The sequence below is a fragment of the Hemicordylus capensis genome, chromosome 6 (assembly GCF_027244095.1).
Source record: "Hemicordylus capensis ecotype Gifberg chromosome 6, rHemCap1.1.pri, whole genome shotgun sequence".
NCBI lineage: Eukaryota > Metazoa > Chordata > Lepidosauria > Squamata > Cordylidae > Hemicordylus > Hemicordylus capensis.
In genome coordinates, this window is record NC_069662.1 from 103,713,825 (window position 1) to 103,733,640 (window position 19,816).

Here is a 19,816-nt window from a genome sequence, read left to right on the forward strand (position 1 = left end):
TTCGTTCTCCCCCCCCTCCGTTCTTCTCCCTACCCAGCAGCCAGCCGGCCTGGTCGACGCTTCTTCTTGGGAACCGCCCAGTCTGGCCGCTGCTTTCTGGCTGCAGTCTGGCTGCCGCTTTCTCTTGATGGCCACTTGCCTTCCTCTCCCCCTCCCTTCGCTTGCAAAATCTCACGAGAGCTGCCACACATGGGATTAGCAACAGGTATGCCTTAGAGAAGTATATCTAGGGATAGGTTATGCAGACTTCTAGAAACAGGTTTCTTTGTACTGATTTGTGTTTGTAAGCAAGAAAGAACCTTAGAGCCTGAAGTGATTGCCATCTTCGTAGAAAGAGATGGTGAATGATCTGGGGGTCCTTCTGGACTCACGGCTCCTGCTTGAACAGCAGGTGGAGGCCGTGGCCAGGGGTCCCTTTGCCCAGCTTTGGCTGGTTCGCCAGTTACAGCCTTTTCTCAACCAGCAGGCCCTGGCAACAGTGACACATGCCTTTGTTAGCTCTTGTTTAGATTACTGCAATGTGCTGTACCTAGGGTTGCCTTTGAAAATGATTCAGAAGCCTCAACTAGTCCAGAATGCAATGACCTGCCTCTTTATGGGTGGCCATAGATTTGATAGTGTCACACTTCTTTTACGGTTGCTGCACTGGTTGCCTGTTCGCTTCCATGTCCAATTCAAAGTGCTGGTTCTCATCTACAAAACCCTTATGGGCTTAACACCTGTATATCTCTGGGATTGCCTCTCTTGGCCGGTTGTATCCTGGCATGAGAGGTCTTCTCCTTAGTGCCCTGGGCCCTGGTGTAGTGTGTGGTGCCTGGGCCCATAGGAGGGCCTTTTCTGTGGCCACCCCTCTTCTTTGGAACACTCTTTCCCCTCCCCAGATTCTTTCAGCCCCCTCCCTGGCTGCTTTTAAGGCCCTTCTTAAGGCCCACCTATTTTGCCAGGTGTTTGCCCTTTAATAATAATAATAATAATAATTATTATTATTATGATGATGATGATGATTATTATTAATTGTTATTGGCATTGTTGTTCACTGCCTAGAGTCTTTGGAGGAGGAGGTATATAATAAAATTTTAATAAATAATAAATATAAAACTAGTGTGTACCTGAGAATGGCATGGCTTTGGGTAGAGGTAAACATTTGTTTGTTTATATTTATATACCATCCTTCATCCTAAGACCCAAAGGTAAAAACAATAACATTTCAATAAAAGCAACATAAAAATAGAACACACACAACTAAAATTTAGAAAAGGGGTGAACTTCACTGGCCAAAAGCCAGAATAAAAAGGGCAGTCTTCACTTTCACTTCACTTTCCTCCTAAAGAGGAGAGAAGGACCATACAGATCACGGCTGTGAGAGACTTCCACAGCCTGGGGGCAACAACTGACAAGGCCCTATCCTATGTGCTCAACAAAGGAGCCTCAGCAGGTGTTGACACGTGGAGCAGAGCCTTCCCAGCCAATCTATACAGGTGCACAGATTCAGCTGGAAGCAGGTAGTCAATAAGGTACTGTTTATCAGTGGTTGTGAAACTCACAAGAGACACAATGGGCCAAGCTCGATTACCTGTCTCACAGGTATCCAAATGCTGAAATTGACTTGCTCTCAGGTAATCCCTTACCTCCACTGACATGATGCTTCTGCCTTGGTCAAATGTATTGATTAACCAGCCTCAAACAAGTACCCCTTTTGCTGTTACTTTAAACATCTTTTTGTTATAATTACACACTAGATAGATGTACACAAGAAGTAATTTAATTGCTGTCTCACACAGATAAATGTAATTCTTTCACTAACTCCTCTGACTCTTAATATTCTTGGGACCAAGAGAGGCAAATTTGCTTTGGAAATGACAATAGAATAATACTCTGCTAAAAGGAGATATCCTGAGCTAATTTCGATAATTAAAAGACAATGGAGATCAAAAGGAAGAAACAACTATAAAGAATTGAGCTCACTGAACAGAGAGTGAGCAATCTTTGCCCAACAAGCAATACTTGCTCCAGAACAATCCTACCTAGGGTTCGTTGTTCTAAGCTGTGGGGCTAAAGCAGGAACTCTTCCCAGGGAGAAGGGACTGTCTGTGACTTCTGCTGTGCAGTGACTGCTGTGCAGTGAAAGTCAAGACATTCCCCAGCCATGATGCTTTCGCTCCCCACTTCACTCTGAGCATCTGCCACCAGCCTGCTTGACTGCTTGAAGCTTGCATCGCACCCCAGGCTCCTGTTCTCCAGCACCCGCATTTTTCCTCCATCTAAAGCCTCACCGCTCTCAAGCCTCAGACCCTGGTAATATGCTGCTTCTATAGCCTTGGATCCTGCTTTCTTTCCCCCTTCCCCTCCCTCATCCCTCTACTAATTCCTGATTTCCTCCACCATACCACTCCTGCACCTTCCTTACCTCCCCCCACCCTCTCAATTCATATTTGAATTATGTTAGGCTATAGGAAGTTTTAATACACACACACACGATAGTTAGGAACACTGGGTTGATGTTGTTGCTAGCCATGACTGAAATATTATTAGTAGTTCAGTTTGATTGTTCTGTTCTCTGCTCAGTTAGATTGATGCTGTTGTTCTTCAATAAAGCCCATTGAATTGTTTGAAGAATTTTTGGGTCTTCTTCTTTCTACCTTCACGCCCAGACTATACATGGTCACCGTATAAAGAACTGGTCACTTAGTGACACTGGTGAAATCAGCCTAATTTCATATGCTAGCTCCGGAGCATATCTGGTATACAAATCAGGCTTGGTTCACAACACCCCAAAGAATAAAGCTTAAAACACAGTTTATTAAAAGTGTCCCTCTAGATTTAAAGGACTCTTCTAAATAGCATTCAGCAAATGCTTTGTAAAATCTCTTGCTTATGGACATTTGTAAAAATGGGCATGTGAGTACTATTCTGATTCCATATAGTCTAAGCATTTTGCAGGTTTCTAGAAGTCTGCATAATTTTTTGTGAATATTTGACATGTGTATCAGTCAATAATGGCAACAAAACAATTGCAGTAAAATATAAACCATGTTAATATAAATATTTTTTACAAGAAGTTCAGGTTGTATCACTAACCAATTTTATAAAGTCAAATTTTAAATTCAATATTATTCCAAGTGTAGAATAAGGTGCACCATATCCTGAACTATCACAGACATCTCCATTTTCCAATGAATTGATTGTCAGCTCGTATTCCTCCTTCTTACTATGACATTTGTTAAATTCCATGTATAAGCTGGTATGCACTCTAAATACTGTAATTTCTTCATCTTCAAATATGCTTATGGATTTTTCTTACCCTACTGATTCTGCCAAGCCTGTTCCCTGGGCTGTGATTTCTTGAGATACTAGCACGGGTACAATGAAAATCTGGGTAATTAATAATGATCAACTTAGTGTGGATGCTGCCCATTATTATTTTTTAATAATTAAAAAGGTACCAGACACGAAGGTTTGAATGAGCTCATCAAGAGGTTAAATATAAATACATGTAATATGTTCATCATGATTATAAATTTCCATGATCAACAAATTATGGAAATACATAATTGTTATAATGACATAGAATAAACTATCTCAGAGGGTTGTTGTGAGGATAAACAAAACCATGTCCACCACTCTGGGCTCCTTGGAGGAAGAGTGGGATAGAAATGTATAAAAATAAAAATAAATTATCTTATAGTGTATACCACAAATACATCTTTTTAGATTTGAACATACAAATCATAACCTGATATTACTCATATTACTCTGTAAGCAGCCACTATAGAATACCTAACTTCATTTCCAGTTCTACGCAATGCTTGGTGGTGGCAGGGGTAGGGGCTTTGAAAAGAAGAACGGAACGACATACCTTTGTATTATGCACCTCTACATGGTGAATATTTTGCAGAGAGCATTGAATTGATGCTTTCCTTCCTTGCAAGTGCGAGACACAATAATGACACCATGTACTAAACTTTAATTTCAGCAAATGAGATTACTTAAAGACAAAGGTATCCAGAAGTTGACAAAGTGATAAAGGAAAGTCGTTACACTTTTGAGGAGACAGAACCAGAAGTAGGCTCCTGTTTGGACAGATGAGTTCACAGAAATGAAATCATCCCAAACCCAAAGAGGGATGACACATGGTGGGGGAAATGACAGAAAGCCAAATACCCCAGTGGAGTGAGTCATTCAGAGTGCAGTGAAGTCACCTATGCATTAAGCATTTTGAGAGGGGTTCTCAGAAGCAGTAGTGAGCAGCACATTGACCTTTCTAATGCAAGAATGTCAAAAGATTAGCAAGGTTCAACAGACACTGAATTGAGGGAACCAGCATAATACTTTCAGCATAGCACTAAGCCCTGTTTGGAACTTATGTTGTGCATTATGTCTATAAACATGTTTTTGTGTTAATTACTTATGTGCATTCACTTCAGAAGTGAACCAAGGTACAGACCCTCTTAAATGCAAGTGTACTGCTGTCCCTGCATTCAACATAATGTGTGAATAATTGTACACGTATGTACAGATCTTTAACTGCCTATACTAAAAACAGATTGTATATGCACTGAACATATAGTGTGAATAGGGCTCCATTTAAGCCATTATGTTGTACATGCTTACAAATATCTGTACATATTTGTCTGTGAATGACTGTATATGTGTTCACTTTAAGAGAGAACCTGGGTATCGGCCATCTCACATGCAGGGTACAGATAGTGTAGTGGTGTATGTACACTGAACATAGTATGTGAATAACTGTACGTGTGCATACACTGCACACAGACTATATGCATTGAACATGTAAATAGGGCTCATGAGTTATCAACATTGCCACCTGTCTTCTTTGATTCAAAATTGCAGCATATGAGGAAGTCTGACAAGGCAACTCTAACAAAAGCTCTTGAAGTCATGGCCACTAATAGTATCCTCACCATAGTATTCTCATAAAACTGCTCTTTACCTCGGGTCCGATGGAACGGTACCAGGGTGGGCAGAATTGCACTCAGTCTTGGGAGGGTCCAGGGCACATCGCTGGGGCAACACACAACCATACATTTATTTATTTATTTATTTATTTATGTATGTTATTTTTACATGTCTATACCGCCTTTCGTTAAAAAGAAAAACCCAAGGCGGTTTACAAAAATTAAAACATACAATAAAAGCAGTAAAAACATCAAGCAATAAAAACATCAAGCTAAAAACATATAAACAAGCATAAAAACATGACAACAGATAACAGATAAAAACACAAAGCCGCAGTAAAAACGATCATGTAAAAGCCTGGGTAAAAAGCCAAGTCTTTAAAAGCTTTCTAAAAGCCGTGATGGAGTCTGCGGAATGAATGGCCACCAGGAGAGCATTCCAGAGTCTAGGGGCAGCAACACAGAAGGCCCTGTCCCGAGTGCACAACAGCCGGGCCTCCCTCATTGTCGGCACCCGGAGCAGGGCCCCCTCAGATGTCCTTGTCAAGCGGGCAGCAACCCTTGGGAGCAGGCGGTCCTTCAAGTATCCTGGGCCCAAACCGTTAAGGTCTTTAAAGGTCAAAACCAGCACCTTGAATTGGACCCGGAAACGAACCGGCAGCCAGTGCAGCTCTTTCAAAATGGGGGTGATATGTTCCCAACGGGCAGCTCCAGATAACACCTTCGCTGCCGCGTTTTGCACTAGCTGCAGTTTCCGGATATTCTTCAAGGGCAGCCCCACGTAGAGCGTGTTACAGTAATCCAACCGCGACGTGACTAAGGCGTGGGTAACCGTGGCCAGATCTGCTTTCTCGAGAAAGGGACGCAGCTGGTGCACCAGCCGAAGCCATGCAAAGGCACCCCTGGCCACCGCCTCCACCTGAGCTTCCAAAAGCAGAGCCGGGTCCAGTAGTACCCACAAGCTGTGTACTTGCTCCTTCAAGGGGAGTACAACCCCATCCAGAACCGGTAAAATCTCCTCATCCCGATTGGCTCTCCTACTGACCAACAGTACCTCCGTCTTATCTGGATTCAATTTCAGTTTGTTAGCCCACATCCACCCCATCACGGCCTCCAGCCCCCGATTCAGGACATCCACCACCTCCCTAGGATCAGATGACAAGGACAGATAGAGCTGAGTGTCATCCGCATATTGCTGACAACTCAGTCCAAATCCCCGGATGACCTCTCCCAGCGGCTTCATGTAGATGTTCAACAGCATGGGGGACAAGACCGATCCCTGCGGGACCCCACAGGCCAATGGCCACGGGGCCGAGCAGTAGTCCCCCAGCACCACCTTCTGGACCCTCCCCTCAAGAAAGGACCGGAACCACTGCAACGCAGTGCCTCCGATTCCCATACTCGAGAGGTGGCCCAGAAGGATACCATGGTCGATGGTATCGAACGCTGCTGAGAGGTCCAGCAGAACCAACAGGGACGCACTCCCCCTGTCTAGTTCCCGGCATAGGTCATCCACTAGAGCGACCAAGGTAGTCTCAGTCCCATACCCGGGGCGGAAGCCAGATTGAAAAGGGTCCAGATAATCCGTATCATCCAAGACCCTCTGCAGCTGGTACGCCACCACACACTCCATCACCTTGCCCAAAAAGGGAAGGTTAGACACAGGCCTATAGTTGTCCAGGTTGGAGGGATCAAGGGAGGGCTTTTTTAATAGTGGTCTTACCACTGCCTCCTTGAGGCACGATGGCATCCTGCCCTCCCTTAATGAAGCATTAATGATCACCTCCAACCATCTGCCCGTCCCCTCCCTGGCAGCTTTTATTAGCCATGAAGGGCAAGGGTCAAGAGCGCACGAAGTCGCCCGCACACTGCCCAGGATCTTGTCCACATCCTCAGGCCGCACCAACCGAAAAGAATCCAACACAATGGGACCAGATGGTACCAAAGGCACGTCTGCCGGAACTGCCAAAACTCTGGAGTCCAGGTCAGCACGGATGCAAGTGACTTTCTCTGCAAAGTGACAGGCAAACCGATCACAAAGAGCTGTAGATGACTCCTCCCCCATTGTCCGGGGGGATGTGTGGAGCAAGGTTTTCACCACACGAAACAGCTCCGTTTGTCTGCACTGAGCAGACGCAATGGAGGCGGAGAAAAAGCATTTCTTTGCCGCCCCCACCGCCACGGCATAGTCCCTAAAATGGGCTCTAGCCCGTGTTCGGTCGGATTCATGACGACTCTTCCTCCAGCGTCGCTCCAGCCATCGCCCGAGTTGCTTCATTGCCCTAAGCTCTGAGGAAAACCAAGGAGCAGAACGGGCTCCACCAAGCCGGAGAGGGCGTTTAGGAGCAACCGTGTCAACAGCCCGGGCCATTTCTCCATTCCAGAGATCAACCAAGGCCTCGACAGGGTCACCAGCTCTGGACACTGGAAACTCCCCGAGGGCCGTCTGAAATCCAAGCGGATCCATAAGCCTCCGGGGGCGGACCATCTTAATCGGCCCACCACCCCTGCAGAGGGCAGACGGAGCAGTCAAACTAAACCCCACCAGGTGATGATCTGTCCATGACAAGGGAGTGGTCTCAAATTCCCCCACCTCCAGATCATTTATTTCCCGGTCGGCAAAAACCAGATCCAGAGTGTGTCCCGCCACGTGGGTAGGGCCCGATACCAATTGAGACAGGCCCATGGTTGCTATGGAGGCCATGAAATCCTGAGCCGCACCCACTAGGGGGGCCTCAGCGTGGACATTGAAATCCCCCAAAACAATAAGCCTGGGGGAACCCAAGGCCACCTCGGAGACCACCCCCGCCAGCTCAGGTAGGGAGACTGAAGTGCAGCGGGGTGGTCAGTACACCAGCAGAATCCCCAGCCTATCTCGGAGGCCCACCCTCAAGGACAAGCACTCAAAATTCTGAGATTGCTTGACTGGGCATCTGGAAACGGAGAGGATCTCTCTATAGATGACTGCAACGCCCCCTCCCCGACCCTCAAGGCGGGGTTGTTGCGTGATCTGGAAACCTGGAGGACAGAGCTGAGAGAGACCAACCCCGCCCAGCTCATCCAACCAGGTCTCCGTCACACATACCAGGTCAGCATGCTCATCCACAATCAGATCGTGGATGAGAGATGTTTTTGTGTTAACTGACCTGGCATTCAGCAGCAGCAGCCTAATCCTCGAAGGAGTGTTCTCAGAGCTCCCGAGGGTCAGAGGGTTGGGAGAAGGGCTGGAAAAAGGAACAGGCCTCAATTGCCTGGACCGATTTCCCCTGTAACGGCCTGCCCAACTCCCACCGCCATACCTCCCTCTGTCCGCTACCCGTGATATTGCCGCCCCCACTCCAGACCCACTTTTTCGCTCTCCCAGACACATCTCCCCAGACTAACCCACCACGGCCACTTGGCTTAATAAAAACCAGAACCAGGCTGATGTAAACTGCTGCTAGCTTCTCGATTAAGGGAAGATGGATCTTCAGGCAGAGGAGAGAGATCTTCTGGGCCCCCAGGCAGCTCGCCCCACGGCTGAGAGCCACAAGGACGAGAGCCCTTGGGCCAGCCTGCCCTATATAATGGCAGAAGCCCCAGCTCAGCAGCAGCCCAGGAGATGTTACACACCTGGAGAAGAGGTGGGGCAGAGGCAAAAGACAGTCAGTGCCCCACCCAAGCTGTTCCCCTCTTCCTTCTTCTTCTTCTACATGTCGAATCAGCAGTGGGTGGGGCATCAGCTATATATGCCAGCCCTGCCCACTGCTTGTTTTATTGAGTTGCACATACAACAGATTGGAAGATGGTATCCCTTTTCTTTCTGCAGTTACATTCAGGACTTCCTTGTCCCCAAACAGTTGTGAGGGTCTTCTTCCTCTGTTCAAAGCTCTGATTGTTCTTTTGCAGACTTCTGGCTGACACCTGCCTGTTTACACACTGAGCTGCAGCCACAATTTTATATTTTGGGCCTGCCACTGGGCTCACTCCTCTGGTCTTGGATCACAGCTGGGTTGCAGTGAGTTTGCTGAAGGCATGCCACTCAAGAGGTGAGAAATGTTGTGAAGCAGTTTGCTGCCACTCCTCGACCAGCACTACTGCTGCAGGCGGGCACTTTAAGTCAATTGTTCAACCAATTGGCAACAATCTTGAGTTGTTGAAGGGTAAAGCCTTGGTTTTGCAGGCTCGGCTCAGCCCAATTTCCAAAGCAAAGCAAGGCAAATCTTTATTACTGCCTTAGACCAGCAGAAGAAACACAATACAAATTACAAATTAAACCATAGAATATAAAACTTGTGTAGTGATCAGCCACCTCTCTCCTAAAGAGTTAACCAGAAGTGAACCCTGTCCTGACTGACAGGCTGGTGAACACCAGTGATCAGTCAATCAGCCACACCAGGTGGCTGGGACCTAGAGAGCCATTGGTAGGAAGGAGAGATCCTTTATTAGAAGAAGCAGGCTGGGGGCAAGAACAGCACATGTGGCCAGGGAGGATGGCTGCAAGGAGGCTGACTGCAGCTCTTGGAAGATAGAACTGCAGGGGCTTGAATTCTCATCTATGATTTAGTGAGTTCAAGACAAAGGAAGCCAGGGTTTTGGCTTCAGGAAGTTTAGTCTAGGGAAAGTTTGTTTAGTCAGATTTTGCATTAGACTTTCTGTTTCTTTGGTGTGTGCTTTGTATACCCCTGAAACTGTTCTATGATTGTTTACCTGTAATGTAACTAAACTAAGAAACACTAGCCTTCGTCCATTCAGCCAGGGTGTTGCAAAAGAGACTGGAAGCTTTTAAAGGTGCTTTTGTATTTCCCTACATACCTGTTCCTTGCAACTGGGTAACCACGAATTTAAAGTGTGCAGCCCCAACATCATTTGGGGTGCTTTTTGAAGTATTATTGTAATCTACTGAGTATATTTACCTGTAACTAAAAGCTAGCTGGGAGAGCTTCAGACAGAAGCAGACTGTAGCATTTGAATAAACTTGTTTTGTCTTTTTGTTCTTTTCTTTTACAAGCGTCTCCAAGTGGGGTTTTTAACTCAGGAGAAAGCAGGGGCTGAAACAAGGTCCTACTCTGGTGCATGCACATCCTCAGACATCCAGCAAACTACCAGTTTTCTCACCATGTATAGGCTTGTTCGTGGAGGATTTTTGTATACTTTTCCAATAGCAAGAGAAAGAGTTTCCCTGGGATTTCCAACCCAAGTCGGTGTGGGGGGGAGCTCTGGCAGCCTTTAGAACCTACCAAAAATTACAGGAAAGTTTTAGAAGCCTGAGCCAGAAAGCTCAGCATGGATAATTCAGCATCTTTCTTCCCCTCATGTGAGCTTGCTCTGAGACAAAGGCTTTAATCCTCTACACCTTGGGGAAACTGGTTAACTTCTAATTTCAATCTAAATTACCAGTTTAACTTAATTAGCTTAACTTATTTAACCAGTCAAACATAGATTGTGTTGGAAATTATCTCCCGTTGAATTCTGCAGGCCCCCACACAGAATTTGCACATATACACTCTATTTTATATTAGAATTCTGATCAGAGAGGATGAGGAGAACATATAACTCATCAAAGCAGCCTGGCAAATTTCTTAAAAGCCCAATTACCAGGAACTGCATTGGCCAACTCTATTTGCTACCAGCCTCCAAGCTTGGTTGGATAACCCTCCAAGGGGAGGCAGCATCTGCCTCCTCTGTAGAGGTGAGACACCTGCACTCTCATGATATTATCATTATATTATTTATAATTATTTATTAAATATATTATTAAATATATTATATTATTTATTATTAAATAAAATGTATTAAATAAATAAATAAATAATGTTGGTTCCATTGCAGATCCATTTTTGTTGTTAGTAATAATGTGTGGTTCTCATGCCCGTTCTCATGCCCTGCCTCCTTTTGAGGTCCGGGGGGTAACTAGTGTTGCACTTTCTTCAATGGACAGAAGGAGGAGGTCTGGTTACGGTTGCCACCAACGGACTTGGGGCCAGGCTTTCTCTGTGGTTGCCCCAGGGCTTTGGAATGCATTCCCTGTCAAAATAACAACTCCTCCATCTCTGATTGCTTTTTAAAAAACCCTTAAGACACACCACACCTGTTTTCTCATGCTTTTAATTAAAATTAATTTTAAATTGTTTAATAGTTTTTATCCTGTGAAATTATTTTAGTTATTTCACTCTGTGGATGGTTTTTAAACAACAACCCCACCCCATTAAAGTGTTTTGTTTGTTTTTGTTTTTATGTTGTAATTTTGATTGTGTAAGCCATCTAGAGATGTATATACCAGGCGGTTTATAAATATAATAAAAAAACAAATAAATGTATGGAACCTATAGAGAACTGCACTATGGGAGCATGACTTGACGTTGATAGGTATAACATTACCACTAATAAAGATATGGAACATCTAAGCCATGCATAGAAAAAAAACGCTGATCATGCCAGTTGCTGAGTGAGTTTGATCAAGGACATTTTCTCTCCCAAAATGGTGAAAAAAAGTGCTTTTTGGACATGCTTGGGAAGTACTTGTTTTAAAAAGGTCACCCTGTGGTTCTTGCCAAAGCTGGCATGGTGATACACTCATTGTAAAAGCTGCTTTTCAATTATCAGAAAGGAAATATATGGCAGTCATGTTGCCGATGATACAAGATGTCCTCCTCTTGCATCATGGAAAGGAAACATAGTGGTGCAGCCAACAACAGATGCAGGAAAATTCCATCACATTAATGCCATGCAAAAAGCAGCAGGAGCAGGGGGGGATGCAAATTCCCCCTTTTGCTCATGCTGTGAGTAATGGTGATAAAACAGCTCTATATTTGAAAAGAGTAAAATATGTATAATTTCCATCTCCTCCTCAAATCCAAATATTTGTTATATTGATATATTGCTCAACTGACCAATGTCTTTGAAAGAGTTTACAAAAACATTAAAAACTCTTAAAACTATAAAAAAAGCACACAACTCTAAAACAATTAAAACAGCCAGTATGCTGATACAGAGCCAGCAGAAGTCAAGAACCAGCAGCAATTACAAATTAAAAGCTTGCCAGAAGAGGACAGCTTTTGTCTGGCACATAAACAAATACAAAAAGTTACTCGGGGAACCTTTCTAGGGAGGATATTCCATAGACAAAGAATCACTGCTGAGAAGGCTCTTTCCCTGGTAGCCACCCACTGCACCCTTGTGGGTGGCAGCACCCAGAGAAGGGCCTCCAAAGATCAGGTGATCATAAAGAATGGGCAGGCACGTATCAGAAAAGGTGCTCATTTTTAATTAAAAACTTCATGAAAATATGCTCAGAGATCCTTGTAGAAGGATTTGCTACAAATAGAGAATTCTGCTCAGGCCCAATTGCAAAGAAAAGCACGGAGAGAAAAATCAAGGGGAAATTGTATTTTTTTTGGGGGGGGGAGGGTTGCTTTTATCCTTTATAAAGTGTGCAGCTATGAAATTTTAATGAATACAGAACAGGGGCTTTCCTACCGCGCCCCCCTTTTCCCCTTAAAGTCTTATACAGTGTGAACTGGACTGCAGGCAGTCATAGAATTCCAAATCATATAAAAAAACATTCACATTTCTTAAGGAAACTGGTTAATTTACCCATCTGTGAATAACAACAAAGCGTTGTGCTTAGCTTGCTTAACTAAATGAAGCTTGGTTCACTTGCTTGCAGCTGAAGACAAATTAGTCCAATTATATTGGAAAGGACACACAGTATATCTAGGAATTAAAACTGTGACTGGGTATTTAGGATAAAGGAAATGAATAGCCTACGTTATTTTCAGACAGTACAATTAGCAGTTCCTAAAGCTTATGCTATTAATTTTAAAGGAAATTCCCAAATATTCTAGGAATATTTTTCTAAAATATTCAAACATTTGCAAACATTTTTCATTTTCAGCTCTGGGCTGGTTTATATGCACATTTGTGTAAATGCAAAATTACTCACTTTAGGATGAACAATGTTATATAGTTCTGTGACTGGCTATCTGGTTTTTGTGTAAGAACAAGCAATCCAGGAATTTTCTGCTTTTATTAACAGAACAGCCAGTGGTGCTGTTGGGACTGGACCTTAGGGCCCAAGTCCAAGGCCCTGCTCTGAATGGAGCCCACCCCACCCACCCCCGCATCAGGAATCTCCTCCTGGTGTCCTGACCCTGACAGAGGAAGGAAGCAACCCACAGCTTCCACTTCAGTGTGTGTGTGGGGGGGGGGGGGAGGAGAAAAATACTGAGAAGGAAACTAGCAAGCCAACAAGCTAGGGGGACGGGACAAGCACAGCATGGCAACTTGTTCTGGGGCTTCTTGTCTTACAAAGGGAAGGGGGGCTAAGGCCATTAGGTCCAGGGTCCAAAATTACCTAGTTGCACCCCTGAGAACAGCACATTCTCCATTTCATGTCTTTCTTTCTTTCTAAATAATGTATTTACCTGAGTCCAAAACTCCCCAGCCAACAAGTTCTTTGATGTTAGAAACTGGGGAGTCATCTTAAATACATGGTGTTGTTCCTTTTGGGTTAATACAGGTATAACTTGTATTCAACCTCTATTTTTAAAGGGGGTCATCTTAAATTCAGGGTCATCTTCTATTCAGATAAATATGGTATCATCTGATGCACACACTTTTGCATACTAATATCTGACACATCGTATATGCAACAGCAATTTATATATGAAACAGGAGGGTACAACAGCAGGCTTGGAACATGAAGTTATTGCACTGAGTCCAGAGGCCAGAATCTGCCTATTATTTCAAGCTTCTTGGGATACTTATCTAAAAATGGCTGATGTGTAACAGTTAGTGCACAGTTGCTGCTAGTGTATATGCATCAGCTACACCTGGAAGAAAATTGGGTGACATCCCCTCCTTCGTATTTTGGCAAGTCTTGGGGTCTCTCAACCCCTATATTGACTGCTTGGGCAAAGCTTTTCCCACACAGTATACAGTGGAGGCATACTGTGGAGGCAGAGCAACAAGGAGAAAGATTTGCATGCATAATGGGCAACTCCCTTTTGCTCTGTTTACCATTGCCTATTATTATGCATCTACTTTAATAGGCATGTTTCTTTCATGATGTACTTAAATAAAATAAAGTGACGAGTAGCCCTGAAGACAAAATTAAGTAATCATGCTTGCTAATTACAAGAGCAGTATAATGCAATGGATAGTGTTGGGTTTGCATATTCAAGGCCCATGTTCAATCCCCATTTAGCCCTAAAGCACATGACTGTCTCTCTGCCTAACCTAACTCAGAGAGTTGTCTGGAGGTCAAGAATGTTTGAAGACAAGAATGAAAGGATATGGACACTGAAAAGTGCTATGGGGTGATTAATTTAAAAAACTGTACTCAATGACAACATTCTTGAGACTTGTGGCATCAATTTCAGATTAAGATAGTAAACTACACATCACATAATTATCATACATTACCTGTAAATATGTTTTCAAAATAAATGTTATATACAGTTAAAAGCAATTGAAATCCAGTCCAGAGATTCAGCATTTTGCTCTATAAATGAATCATTCATTCATTCATTCATTCATTCGATTTCTATACCGCCCTTCCAAAAATGGCTCAGGGTTGTTTACACAGATAAATAATAAATAAATAAGATGATCCCTGACCCCAAAGGGCTCACAATCTAAAAAGAAACATATGATAGACACCAGCAACAGTCACTGGAGATACTGTGCTGAGGTGGATAGGGCCAGTTACTCTCCCCCTGCTAAATAAAGAGAATCTCCACATTAAAAGGTGCTTCTTTGCCAAGTTAGCAGCAACATCAACTGCTTTGACCTCACAGACCTCTTTTAGACTTGCCCATGTTATTACCCTTGTAGCGGATTAAAGCCTTTGTTTCAGAACATATTCATGTGAGTGAAAGAAATGCTGAATCATCCCTGCTGAGCTGTTTGGCTAGGCTTTTCCTAAAACTATCCTGTATTATCAGTAGGTTCAAAAGGCTGCCACCACCACCCATTTTATCAACAGAGCTTGAACCTCCCTGGGCTTGGGGTGGAATCGCAGGGAAAACTCACTTGATTTTGCTATCGGATAAGTACAAAAACCTTCCATGTGCAAGACTACATGTGGTGAGAAAACTGATAGCTTCTGACCATTTGAGGACATGGTTGCACCAGAGAAGTCCCCCTTTGGCCCCACTTTCCCTGAGTTAAGAACCAACTCAGAGAGGCTTGTTAAAAATTAAAAAAAACTTTTAAAATAAGTTTTATTCAAGTACTGCAGACTGCTTACATCTAAGGCTTTCTTGTTTTCTTAGATACAGTTAAGAATACTTAGTAGATTACAAAAATAGGTTGTCTTAGGCACATGTAAATGTTTTTAGAGTCTTTTGCAATGCCCTAGGTAGGAAGGGCGTAGTCTAGTGTTTCTTATTTCAATTATGTTGCAGGTAACTATAATAAAACAGTATCAGGAATATGCAAAACATACACACCAAAGAAATATAAATTCTAATGCAAAGTCTGACTAAACAAACTTCTCCCTAAACGAAACTCCCCTTTCCCCTTGAACTCAACAAACTCCAGATGAGAATTCAAGCTTCCTGCCCTCCTGTCTTTCAAGGATCTGCAAAGTTATTTTCCTGCAACCAAACTCCATGACCACATGTCCTCCTCTAACAAAGAACTCCTAGCAACAGCTCTCTAGGTCCCACCCACCTGATGTGCTGATTGGCTGAGCCCTGGAGTTCAGCAGCTTGTCAGTCAAGACAGGGTTCACTTCCGGTTAACTCTTTGGGGGAGCAGAGTCTGATCACTACAGCCCTTTATCTGGCACCAGTGCTGCCGACTGGCTAGGCTGGTTCACTATATGTAAGGCTGATACACTACATGTATCAGTAAATCCAATCCCCACCTTTCTGGCTCATTTCTAGAGCAATTCTCTCTAACTTTTTTCATCTGTGTGCAGAATGAGTTTTGTTCTGGGCGGCAGTATTAAGGCAGTGTGTGATCACATGTATTCAGAATGGGACCTTCCTGATTCAACCTGAGTGGGAATTAACTGAGCAGACATCAAAAACCGTGCACATGTGTGCATGCCTTAGAGAGAATACTGCTCTAGAGTTAGGATGGTAGTGGGTCTCTGGGTTTAGCTGTGTAGTTAGACATAGATCTCCCTTTCCTCTAGTGGCATTTTTTGGGCTTTCATTTCTCTCTAGAATAGTCATTGCCTGATGCAGCACCTGAAGTCTTATGAGGGCCCCACTTAGCATCTTCTTTGTAGAGGAGGAAGCATCTTTTTTGTGGAGTAGCAGGAACAAATGCAAGGAGCAACAGGTCTTAAAACACAACGGTTCTCTGCTTCCAAACTATATGAGCTGAAAAGGTCCAAAAAAGAACAAATCACAGCTTGATAGTAAAAAAAACATAGGGTTTTAAAATGTGTCCACACACCCTTTTGATGATTGTGTCCAGGAATTCTCTCCAACAAATGTGGTACCCCTGGTTGCAACTCATGCCTTCACAGAACATTGGAATTTCTGCTAGGCAGTCTTATTCTTTTTTTTAAAATCAAATCTCATTGTTAAACAATAGAAAATGTTTAAGTAGCATAAAATTGCTTAAGAATTACACTATTTTAAAATTCTGTCAAATGGTTTCAACACTCTAATATGGCTTGCTCTAAACATTATCCCTATAATTGTATACAGGAGGAAAGACTATGACCCCAAAGTTCAGTGGGTCTCTAACAGTTTTGTTTTATCTTAGCAAACAATGCCATGTGTATCAGAAAGATTATTTCCCTGTTGACTGGACTCCAGCTACTTAGCAAATTGTCAGTCAAATACAGGAAGCTTGTGGGAGACAGAAAGATGGATTACATATGGAGAGAGTTCTGAGGCACTCCACAGGGAGCACTTCCAGTCACAGTGAGGTTTCAAATGCATTTTATGCTCACCACACTACTGTCTTAGGAATATTCCATATTCTATTTAAGACACCATTCTAGAAGTAAGTCCATATCTTCAGTAAAAGAGCACATTCAAGACCAAGGCCAGCATTTCAAAATTGAAAAAGGGAAAAAAACAGCATTAAAAACCTTATAGTGATATCAAGATGAATTAGAATTTACGATCTCAAGGGTTGAAATTGTTTCAAAAATATATCTCTCTCTCTCATATTGTTATAGTGCCTTGGTTGCCCCACTTGCTCAAGCAGTGGGAGGTTCCAGGGATTTGCAGCATGCCTTGGATTCTGGTATCCCTTGAAAGGAGAGTCACTGCAGATTTATGATGTCTTTGTAATATTTGGTTTATTTACACACATACACCAAATGAACTGGAAACAGCAAGACATTCCTAAAAGTCAGCAACAGGTTACATTAATTCCCAGAGAGCAGAAGTCCTACCTTCTAAGTTGCCTCAGTTTTCTTGCTATCTCATGCATCTTTTTAGGCTTTTAAAAATCCTCTCTCTGGCTTTATCTGCTAGAAACTGCTTTCAACTCACTCACATACCTCCAGGGTTGGGGGGGGCGGGGAGGGGAGTAGATGAAGAAATTTTACACCTTCCCAAGAGCCTCTGCCATAAGGCAGGAAAAATGTGACATACATTTGCAGGAGTCTTACTGGCAACTGCCTTTGAAGGTGATAATAGCTGTCAAAAGAACCATTCAGGAACATACTCCCGACCATCAGACAGTGATTAACTTACAAAAGAAGTGCCAGCCAGCAAACTCTTGTTTGTCCATTCAAGTCTTACAAAGAGTGGCACACTCCGTTTGCCATGAACCTGTCCTGATTACAGGAAGCAAGAGAGAGATCCTTGGTCTTTCTTCATAACATCAACTCAATTCATTCCAATCACAGGAACAGTTGTGCTGACCAGGGGTTGGGGTGGGGGCAAAGCAGCAGTTCTGCCATGCCTACAGTTCCTACCAATAGCACAGAAACTCTTTATGGCAATCCTATGAAGTGCTCTGAGATGCAGTGACTTACATTAAAGTGTGCCGTCGAGTCTTGGCGACCACAGAGCCCTGTGGTTGTTTTTGGTAGAATACAGGAGGGTTTTATCACTGCTGCCCAATATAGGTGAGTGACTTACATTACCGGGCTATAAGTCCACAAACAGAGGTTATTTGGAAAACAAGTAGGCAATGCATAAATATACCTGATCTAAATTCAAATAAGTTGTATCTTCCAGCAACAAACAAAAATCAGCTACAATAACAAGTTGCTCTAGTAAGAACTAATCTGCCTATTTTCCTTTCACTGTCCTTACAACTAGACTTAACGTGGTCCAAATTGGTAGGTAGTTCACAAGTTAGCTCACCTGCACCTCAAACATTCATGTATCCACCATCTTGAATTGGGGTAGATGACAATCACAAACTCTGTGTTTGAGGTGTCCCTACAACTGTACCAAATTTGGTCCAAATCGGTTCCCACTTTCACCTCATTCACATGTCCACCATCTTGAATCAGGGTGGACAACATCATTACAAACTACACTCATGAGCCGTCCCTATGTGTCCCTATACCTGTAGCAAATTTGGTTCAAATTGGTTAAGCAGTTCATAAGCCTACTTGTGCCTCAAATGTTCACATGTCCGTCATCTTGAATTAGGGTGGATGACAGCATCACAAACTATGCTGCTGAGGTGTCCCTGTGTGTCACTCACTACAACTGTACCAAATTTGGTTCAAATCAGTTAGACGGTCCACAAATTAGCCCAATTGCACCTCAAACGTTAATGCCTCCGCATCTTGAATTAGGGTGGATGACATCTTCACAAACTTTGCCACTGAGGCATCCCTATGTGTCCCTACAGCTGTAGCAAATTTGGTTCAAATTGGTTAGGCAGTTCACAAGTTAGCTCACTTGGGTCTCAAAGGTTTATGTGTCCGCCATCTTGAACTGGGGTGATAACATTGTCATAAACTATGCCGTTGAGGTGTCCCTACTACTGTACCCAATTTGGTTCATACTGGTCCAGGCATTGAGAAGCTGATAGAGGGGGATGTACACACAGACAGACAGACAGACAGACACACACACAGAATGTCGGGTAATCTCATAAGCCTACTGAAAAGTAGGATAACAAAAATGACCACTTTAAAATTTAAAGAAGAATAATGATGTATAACTTATTCACTTTTTAAAATGTAGTTATTTTAAAGTAGATCACAATGAGCAACACAGATTTTTTTGTTTGTTAAGCAAAACAATATGCAGGAGGTTCTTCTAACTACTGTATAATTCACACTGTTCCATGAAATTTCACATTAACGATTTTATGTGACAGTTTTGGTGGGAAGTGAACAAACTGAGCCTGTTAGCTTTTCTACAAGAAAAGTTTAGAAGATTCCTGCTGTGAAGTGAAGAAGTTTTAAAGTCACAAGCTCTTTGAAACTCATTGTAGAGTAATCAACAGTGGTTTAATCTATTCATCGAGTAATCAGCAATAGTTTAATGTATTCAGACTCTCTCCTGTGTAGACAGATTGTAAAGGAAAATTAATTATAACCAGAATAAATCTAACATTCCAAATTTACTATATATTGCACACATTTTTCTATTTAAACCTGAAGTGGTTTCAATTCACAAGCCAATCAAAACAAAGTTAGATTTAAATAGATTATAATTCCATTGGATTGAGCAAATGCTGTGTGTGTGTGTTGGCGGTGGTGTTTGATTTGGAAGAGAATGGCCATTATATTTCTAAGGTTCAAGAGCTGAACAGAAATATTAGAGCCAATAAATCCCGTTCTTTACCATAACATCAAAAACGACATACTGTATATATACACCATTCCCTGTCCAAAGCATCTTACTCTATTATGGAAACCTGATATTTGAAAAGAAAATAAGGAAAGAGGTCTCAGAGCTGCAACAGCAGGTGTTTCCTGCTGAAACAGGGAGGGATAAAGAACATAAATCTAATTTTCAACATGTATAACCCTA

The 19,816-nt window shown here is 43.0% G+C and overlaps 1 long non-coding RNA gene across 3 annotated transcripts in view; it reads left to right on the forward strand.

The window, feature by feature from the left end:
* Positions 1 to 19,816, forward strand: part of LOC128331581 (uncharacterized) — a 163,387-nt gene that overhangs the window by 141,021 nt on the left and 2,550 nt on the right. For 2 of the 3 annotated variants that reach the window (XR_008310357.1, XR_008310356.1), the window contains one exon: positions 8,805 to 9,888. The exons of the other annotated variant lie outside the window; for it this stretch is intronic. This is a non-coding gene — a long non-coding RNA (uncharacterized LOC128331581). Of the gene's footprint in view, positions 1 to 8,804; positions 9,889 to 19,816 lie in introns of those variants that run through there. 3 annotated transcript variants of the gene reach the window in all.